The sequence below is a fragment of the Cupressus sempervirens genome, chromosome 8 (assembly GCF_028749045.1).
Source record: "Cupressus sempervirens isolate cs-2001-9-10 chromosome 8, ASM2874904v1, whole genome shotgun sequence".
In the NCBI taxonomy this organism is placed as follows: Eukaryota; Viridiplantae; Streptophyta; class Pinopsida; order Cupressales; family Cupressaceae; genus Cupressus; species Cupressus sempervirens.
The window spans coordinates 14,542,067-14,551,916 of NC_143125.1; positions in this window are offsets into that span (position 1 = coordinate 14,542,067).

The window sequence follows — 9,850 nt, forward strand, 5'->3', positions numbered from 1 at the left end:
GGATTGGGCTACACAAGTACTAAAGAAGGAGAATCATCCAAAATTGCTAAAGAAAGGAACAATAGAGGTAAGAATTCCAAACCTACTTGTCATAATTGTAGTAAGAAAGAGCATACTGCTAATATGTGCAAGAGCAACAATACAAATTAGAATGTCAAGTCTAAGAACATGATTCACTGTCATAAGTGTAAGAAACAAGGTCATCAGGCACATGAATGTAGAACCACAACAATGCACAAACAAAAATTTGAAGGATATTGCTACAACTATCAAAAATATAGACATGGAGCCTTTGAATGCAGATCCAAGCCCATGTGGTCATCAAACAATCCAACAAAGGTAAGAAGCTATAAAAACTAGTATAATTGGGATTACAATACAAGATATACTTGCCATTATTGTCAAGAATATGGACATATTCCTAAGACTTTTATTAGGACTCACTTCGGTGGCAACAATAAAAGGTGGTTGAGTCAAACCACATGCTTTAGCTATTTGAAGACTAGTCATATTAGTAAGCATTGTCCAACTAGGTCAAAGGCACCAAGTTGTGAGTTTGATAAAGGCAAAGGCAAGGTAGATGTTGAACACATTAGGAATGAGATGAATAAGACATGGAAGAAGAAAGATGGTTGTAGTACATCAAATGGAGAAGGGATCACTTCACCCAATGGGTCAAGTGATCACACCTCATCAAATTGAACAATCAAGAGGTATGTGAGACTAATATTTAAAGTATTATATCATACATCAGTTCCAAAAGAACTTAGTACTAAAAGGACTACATTAGCATGAATGAAGATGCAAGATGTTGTTGAAAATTAAAGATTACACTATTAAGTTTTCATGTTGTTTTCGAGCATGAAAAGTTTTCAATGGATGCCAAGTGGAATACTAGTTAGTGTTGAGTTTCTAGATTAGCCAAGTTGATGTCGAGTCTGTAGTAGCTGCCAAGTGATGGTAATATCTATAGATGATGAGTGAATTTGAAATTATGTTGATGTCAATTTTACATTTGTACAAGCACTAAGCATTAATTGCAAGGGTTTTTGAAGGGTATATGGTCATTTTTCACTCATTTTTCATCATTTTGAATTCAAGAAAGAAAAAATAGAGCAGAAGGTGATTCAAAAACTTGTTTGAGGCATTTGCAAAGATCTCAATAACAATTTCACTCCAATTTTTCAAAATTTTAAAGGTATTTATCATAAGTCGAGTTACACAATTTGCATTGATAAAAACCCTAGTTTTTCACAATGGTGTCTAGCTCAAGAAATGTAGAAGGGAAAGAGGTATTGAAAGTCCAATTAGTTAGTAATGAGGTAAAACAACTAGATTTCAAAGAAATTCTAGATGTTACTTACAAACAAGATCCTTCAAGCGCCTTGTCTATGATTCCCCCAAAAGTCATTATGGTTCAAGATGTCAGAAAATGTTACAACTATAAGATAGGAGGAATAAGAGGTGACATGGAAATAAGGGAATCCTATGATAGATGATGTGAAAATGACATCTTGAAAGAAGAATTAAAAATTGTTGGAAGGAAGGGTTTGACGTGAGCCCTAGAATTTCTTACCATTTTCAAGACAGAATGGATAAGAATAGTATTGAGTCAAATACACGATGGATCCCTATGGTTGGAAGGTGGACCAATAAAGATATCAAAGAGAATAATCCATAGGGTGACTAGATACCCAACCCTAGATCGGCCAAAGACTCTATGGACTCATTCTAAAGAAGTAATAGAGAGGAATATAGGAGCAAAGTGGAACAAATGAGGAATGGCAATAGACACTATAACGTATCCATTACTAAACCTTGAAATAAGGGTTATCTCTCACAAGTTTTATCAATCTAGCAGATTAAATAGTGCACCCTATATTGCAGTAGATGTTGGAAACAAAATTGTGAAGAAATATCATACTTATGATTTAGCTAAGCTTCAACTACAACAAATAATGGAAAACCTTAGAGGAGTAAGGAAGATAAAGAGTTCATAGTGAAAATCTGGATCAATTCTAGTTTGCATATTTTTCTATCTATAGAATACATTCTCATCTTTTGGCACTATAGGATGGAAGACAAACAAGTCAGTTGTTGTTTAGATAAATGAGTACATTGAACAGATGGGAGAAAATTTTGAAACTATCATGACAAGTTACTTTGAAGACTTTAAGAAGTCTATGAAGAAAAGGATGAGGATGTCTATTTCTTTGGTTGAACAATACTACAATGATATATGTTTTCTTGTAGATATTGATTACACATATGTACAAGTTGCTACACCTAGGGTAAGATGCCTAAGACCCTTAGGTCATGAGATCAATGTTGATGAAGCCTCAACAACCATCACTAAACTTCTAGTAGAGGAAGTGGACAAAATAATAAAAACCTTTTAAAACTATGATGTAATGAAGTCAAAGGTAGAAATGGAATTAAAGACAGCCTCTACACTAAAAAAGAAGGATAAATTAGTGAAGAAACTCAAGGCTAAATTTGGTGAAGGTTTTGAAGAGGAAGAAGAGGAAGGAGATGAAGAGGATGAAGAGGAAGAATAGGAACAAACCCAAGAACCTCTTGCATTAACCCAAGGCATGGGTAAGGACAAAGAAGAAGAGGAAATAGAGGGTTTCAAGGAAGAAGAAGCCAAGGAAGCACCAAAACATGCCGAGACAAAGAAGAGAAAGGCCAAGGCATAAGTTGTGGCTAAAGAAAAGAAAGTTGCTAAACCAAGTCCAGCAAAGCCAACAACACCTACAACCAAAGCCAACACAAGAGCTACCACACAAAAGGCCAAGGAGAAAACCAAGCAGACAGAACAAGGAGGCCAAGTGCAAAAGAAGCAGAGAAGGAAATATTTTGCTCAACCTGTCTCGGATCGAGAGAGAACTGAATCAGAAGATAAAAGCCAATTCAAAGTGGTAAGTCATACACCACTATCTAACCTTGAAATGTGTGAAAATGTTAGAAATAATGCAAATTTATGTAGTTTAAAGAATATTGATTTTGAAAAACTTGGAAGAGAGGAGAAGAATCTAGTAGAAGAAGCAGTGTATGCAATGATGTCCAAATTCAAGAACTTTCCACTTGAATTTGATAACACTATACCAAAGGGCCTATATGATATTGTTGAACAAAAGTGGCATTACTTTTTAAATTTGGAAAAACAAATAAAGGAAACTACTTTGGCCCAAGTAATGCCAGAATTAACAAAAGGGTATATTGCCAAGGCAAACAAGAAATATGGAGGAAGGTTTGCACCAAAGTACAAAGCCTTCAACATTCTCCAAAATAACATTGAAGATGTTGTAAAAAAATCTACTCAAATGTGGAAATTAATCTATGGATTAACTATTGTAAAGCAAGGAGAGAAGCACCCCTTTGAGGTTAAAAATGATGATAAAGAAGAGGATGACAAAGAGGACAACAAGGAAGAAGGAAATACAATTGAGGAGGAGACTGAGAAGATGGATACTAACACAGCAATAACTGAACAACAGCATGAGGAATAGAGTGTGCAAGACACAAAAATGTCAAGTGTCAGTCCTCCTCATGACACAAGTGTACCTACAGAAACTATCATTGTCAAGGATGTTTTTGACACATCAACTCATAACATCAACCCATTGACTGTAGATGTGAAAAAGATTCTAGATCAATCTACACTGCAAGCACAATTGTGTACAAATCCTATTTTGATCAGTATAGATGAACTTCAAAAGGTAGTAACTAAAGTTACAAGGGATAAGGTGAATATAAAAGAACCACCTTATGTCATCCCTTCAATTAATAATGATCAACCTTTGACTCAAACAACTATAGACACATCTATTAAGGTTGACACAAGTGTTATAGTGGACACAGTTGAGTAGAGGTAGACTATTAAAGAAGAAAAAGAGACAACAACAGAGCAAACAGGATAGATAGATACATTTGTACATGAAGCTTAGACATAAGGTACAAGTCATGTCATTGTCATAGATCAAGATAAGTCTGAAGAAGGTGAACAAACACAAAAGGTAAAGGAATAAGAGACCATCCAAGCATTGGTAACTTTACCAACAGCTGGCTCTTCCCCTATAAAACTTCTTCACAAGCCGAGCATGGAAGCTATACCCTTGTAAATCTCAATGCCAGGCTCAATTTCTTCTAAAGTTGAAAAGGTAATCCATTATGGTGATATCACTTTAGATGAAGAGATAATAATTCCTAAATTTGATTATGACACAATGACAATAGATCAAATAAGCATTTTACAACAAGCTTTAGAGAAAAAGAATCATCAAGAAATGCTTAAGAAGGAATACAAGCAAAAGCAAGCACTACAAGAAATTAAAGGTGTATTTTTAGATGCATTAGCTTGTCTACTCCTGAAGAAACCAAGCCACAAATGGAATAACTATCAGATATTGTAGAAAAGGTTAATAGTGAAGACCTGGATACAAATGCTAAACTATTAGAATGCTCTAAAAGTTTCAAGGGAAAGTAAATGAAAAAATATCTAGTGACATAACACTTACTCAAGTTGCATTAGAAGGTTGAGGATGTGAAGAAGGTACTTGAGAATATCTTCTCATTGTACACCAAATTGTGTGATCCAAAACTCTTCACCCAAGAGATTAGACATAGAATTCTAAGCCTGGAGAGGAATCTAGGCATATCAAGTACACAACTACCTAAGAACCCAACCCAGAGTGAGAAGCATTTCCATACATTGCTTCAATTACAGAGTCAATTAGCTATGTTAATAGTAGAAAAAGCTAACATAAGAGCCAAATTGACAAATATTTAGGCCTCTCTCACCCCACACATGGAAATTATCCATAAAGAATTAGGCTATGCATAAACTTTGTTTAAGAAAGATTCCAATCTTTCTACACTAGATAGCCTAGTACATCTTGCAGTTGAGCTTGCTATCCAAGTTAAGTCATTAGATGTTTCATGTAACAAATAGGATGTAGCTCTTAGAATAATAATGGAAGTCCATAAATCCTTTTTGGACAAATACACTATAAGTGTATAGCCCATTTGACATCATAAGTGTCAAAAAGGGGGAGTAGGTAAGCAAGAAACAAGGGGGAGTAAGTAAGAAAGGGAGAGAATAATGAAAGGGGGAGAGATACAAATGAAAACAAAGAGGAAAAAAAAGAGAATAAAGAAAAAGGGAAAGCATGAACAAAGGGGGAGTTATCAATTTTGACCCCAGTGATATATAGTTTTGAGAAATACAATGTAGAGATAGAAATAGAGCAGAGCATATATCAGCTAAGGTAGAGCATAAAGAGTATAAGTGCATTGAAGTCAAAGAGTGTCAGTCAGTAGAGACAAATCTACTTAGAATGAAGAACAAATTTTGGATATAGAACAGACATATTAACTCAGGGGGAGTTATAAATTTTGAGGTACATAGGTTATTGCAAAAATTTTGAAATTTTTGAAGTTTTGTATATAAGTCAATTCATGGATATGTTATACTCAAGAAGATTGCATTGATTATGTATATTCAATTATTTTTGAAACTCATGTCAAAGGGGGAGATTGTTGATCTCAGATTGGTTTTGACAATTGAGTGTCAACACACTTAAGACATTTACTTAGTTCATTTTGAACTAGTAATACATGTCGAGTACAACATGTAAATATTAGACCATGTCGAGTTGCAATGAGTGTCAAGTCACTCATTTGCTGAGTCACTCAAATGCCGAGCAGATAGATCATGTTGAGTGATTCAAGTGTCGAGTGAACAATAGATGTCGAGTAGTTCAAGTGCCGAGTCAGAAGTAGAATTATAGTATATGTCAAGCGTCAATAACTACATATGTTGAGTAACACAGATTGGACATATTTGTTTGATATGGCACAAAAAACTATGTAAACCATTTTTTAGCTGACCTAAGGATAGTTTTTGATCTTTTAGAGATAAGGACGAATCTACATGCAGATTCCCTCTATAATTACATGAAGCCAATCGGAAAATGGGAAGGTTTAAGTGGAAAAATGGGTGAATCTCAGTCATAGATTCATACCTAACCCTAAGCCACCTCAGTCTTCTTAAGGAGGATGAAGTCCTAAATTTTCAAGAGAGTTGAGAGCATTATAAAGGGGTGAATGATCAAATTAGGAAAGTGAACAAGACATTTTATAGAGCATTCAAGGTGACTTAGCAATAAGAGTGAATTGCAGAATCAGTTAAGTGAAGAACAAATGATAGATAATACAACATTGATACATTAGATTGTGAAGGATTAATCAGAGATTGGATAGAGGTGATCTATTATCATGCAAGCAACTGCCAACCACAAGATCTATGCTGAGACATTTTGACGAGTGATTTCAGTTAAATCTCCTATGCATAGTAGTCCTAACAGGCTTTACCAAATCCTTTAACAGGGTGTCATTCCAAGTGAATGGCCTAAAGTCCTTTAACCAAGCACACTTCTAATAGGGTGTTGAAATCCTCTAACAAGGTGGGACTTAATAGTCTTTGTAAGCCTTTCATAGGGTAGATCATGATTCATGGTCAAAACATTGTAACCTTAATTGGCTACACTTTATTGTTGCAGTAGTGAAGATTTGTGGGTGTCATCCCCACCCCAATTTTACCTTCCCATTTGGAGAGTTTCTAGGTAATCATAGCTGGTGTTATGTGTGTTTGATTACTTACATGTTTTAGATGCATTTAATTTACATGTTATTTTAGTATGTTAATGCAAGTGATGTATAAGTGGTGAAAGTTTTATGAATCTAAGTTTAAACTCTTGATTCACCCCCTCCCCTCACCTCGAAGTTTATCTTTCCCACTTGTAATTCCAAAATTTATGATATAAAGTGTCATCATTGGGGCATGCATGTATTGTTTGATACTTCATTTCAATTTGATTTATAATGGTAGATAATTATCGGTATGAATGAGGTAGAATGTTTCATGGTGGTAAAAAAATTCACTATCAACCTACAACAACAAATATGAATTGTTAATATAATGAATAGTAATGGTATGCTAACATTGAAGATGACAAAAATGGCATACCTTAGCATACGTGACATTGCTACATTGGATAAACCATTCATAACCTTCAAATTCACCAACAACACTATAGTTGAGAGAAGATTTATTTGGGAGCCTTGGTATAGGGGCTCATATGCCTTCTCAAGTATAGGTATATCAAGATGCGCTAATACCATCATTCTGATCATCTTCATTAGCTGTGCCAACACCATCTTCTTCAATCATGTCCTTTGGCACATTATCATCTTCTTCCATGGGAGCATTATCCTCAGCTTGAATATTCGCACCTCCATGTTCCTCCAATTGGAATTCCACATTCACTAATTGACAAAAATCATGGCCCCCTTCAATGTGACCATGTTGCCTACAATGACTCTGGGCTATTGTGATTAGAATTCTTTGATTATTTAAGCCCTTACACTTTTTGCAAGGACAATTAAATTTATCAACTTGTCTTCAGAACTGAGAACACAATCTAGTAATTGTCTCATCATTTTATTTCGAGTTCATATTGCCAGGCATGGTCTTTCTTCATAGGAAAATATATCTACAAAATTATTGGACATGTACTTAATGTTTATTTCTGCACATATTGTTTTGAAAGAAAAATTTAGTATAATTAATGTGTATATCTACAAAGATATTGGACATGTACTTAATTTTTATATCTGCACATATGGTTTTGCGAAAAAAATTTGGTTGTGCCTTACTCAAATTCACCCATATTATAATCAATAAAAAGTTGTATGCTTACAATGCTCTTTGTTAATATCCTCCTTAGACATGCATTTCCTACCATTCCTAAAGGTTTAGGACTAGTTGGTGTCCATTAGGATCAAAAATGCAAAAAAATTATCATATTTGACAAGATATTGCAAATATGCAAATATGCAATTTTTGAAAAGTTGTAAAAAATGTCTTTTTGGCCTCCCAACATTCATAACCATCAAAATTTTGTTTGAACTGATTTGATGAAGGTATTTAAGACTCATTGTGTCCATTTCATAAATGATCATCAAGTTGTATGGAAGAATCAATATTTTATGAAGGGAAAATCTATTTTTTGGAGCAAATTTGTTTTGTACGGATTGGTATGGACAAATGATGCACATGTGAAGTTGGATGCTTGTGTTACCTTTAATTTTCAATTTATTTGGTTGAATTTGATTAATTTTTGAGGTAGCTATAGAAAATTTTCTAACTATGGGTCTGAAACCCTCATTTGAAGTGGAAATTGATGCTCACACCATTGGAATTTGATGCCCTTCGGTGAAATGCAAGTAGGTAGGATGCATTTTGAAACACACCCTCTTGTAATATTATTCAATCATAAACAAATTCCATGTCAGGTAACAAGACAAAATCTCTTTAAACAAACTTGAAAAGACATTTTTAGGTCATACATATTGGTTTATAATAGAATCTTTGAAGAGGGGTTATGTTCATGAAAATTTCATATTAGAATCAACTAATCAACTATTGATGACACACGTTGGTAGTAGATGGTTATTTCAAACAACATTTAAGTTGTTAGTTTTGAATGTAATTTCTATGTTCAATATGAAGAAATGTGAAATGATGTGATGTATCCGTAATAAGTGTTTTTGGTAGTCAATATGTTTAATGCAAATGACATTTGATTTCTTGGTTTACTTGGTCATGTGATCTAGATATATCTCATCATTCAAGACTTTTTCTTCAATTCATATGAAATTTTATAATATATCCATTGTATTTGTTCCCTTTTCCTTTAATGGTCTCTCTTTTCAAAAATGATGACACATGTTAGTGGTCATTGTTTTCAATCAAGTTATGATGTAAATAACCTTTACTTTCTACTTTCTTTGAGTTACTTTTGAAATGGATGTGTTTCGTCTTTTGTTCTATTGACATGACATAGCATGATTTCATATATCTATTGTATTTTTTCTTCCTTTTCTTATAATCAACTCTTGTGAAAGAGTCAATTCATTGAAGAAAATCAGTGATGGAGGCAAAGGTAGTGGCAAGGGAAAACACACACTTTGTGTTGGTTCACAGAGGATGTCATGGAGCTTGGTGTTGGTACAAACTTCTCCCTCTCCTAAGAAAGATAGGACATGGTGCCACTACAATAGATCTTGCCTCCTATGGAAATACCAAGTCAGATACTTTGAACGAGCACCAGTATTTATACATAATTATCTAAATTAGTTCTTCAAAAATTTGTGATGCCTAAGTTTGTTTATGTAACTTCATCATTGTTTATGAATTCAGACTAGAACATAGATCACTAGATTTTTTTGGTCTTAATGCATTTATGACCCTTTAAAATTATTTGAGTTTAGTTTTCTTAAACCAAAAATTAATAAACAAAATTGGAGCTTTTAGTCTTCTTAGCTCAATAATATGCTTCATTTTGGTTTAATTTGGGACAATGAAGAAAGGTTCTAAATTTATTCCAAACATATTTGTTAAGAATCCAAAGTTTCTATGAACTTGAAGTGTACATAATAGTTGGAAAGACCATTGTAGGCTCAAGTCTATGGGTGTAATTGTATCTTAATTGAGTGTTAAAGAATTTAATTAGAACACGTGAGGATGCCTATCATGCCTTCTCTTTAGCAAGACTCGATTATAACTTGTTCTTAGCTCTTTTGGTCACTCAAGAGATAATTGGCCTTACAAGTGGGCCTGTTTGAGGTATGTGCCACCTTTTCTTAGCATGGTCCTACTTGGGTTGCTTATTTTGGCACATGTTGATCCTAATTTTTGCAACTTAGGAAGTCATAGAACACATGGGAAGTTTAGTGGCTATGGGCCCTAAATTCAAACCATTAAAGAACCTTTGAAAGAAGATGA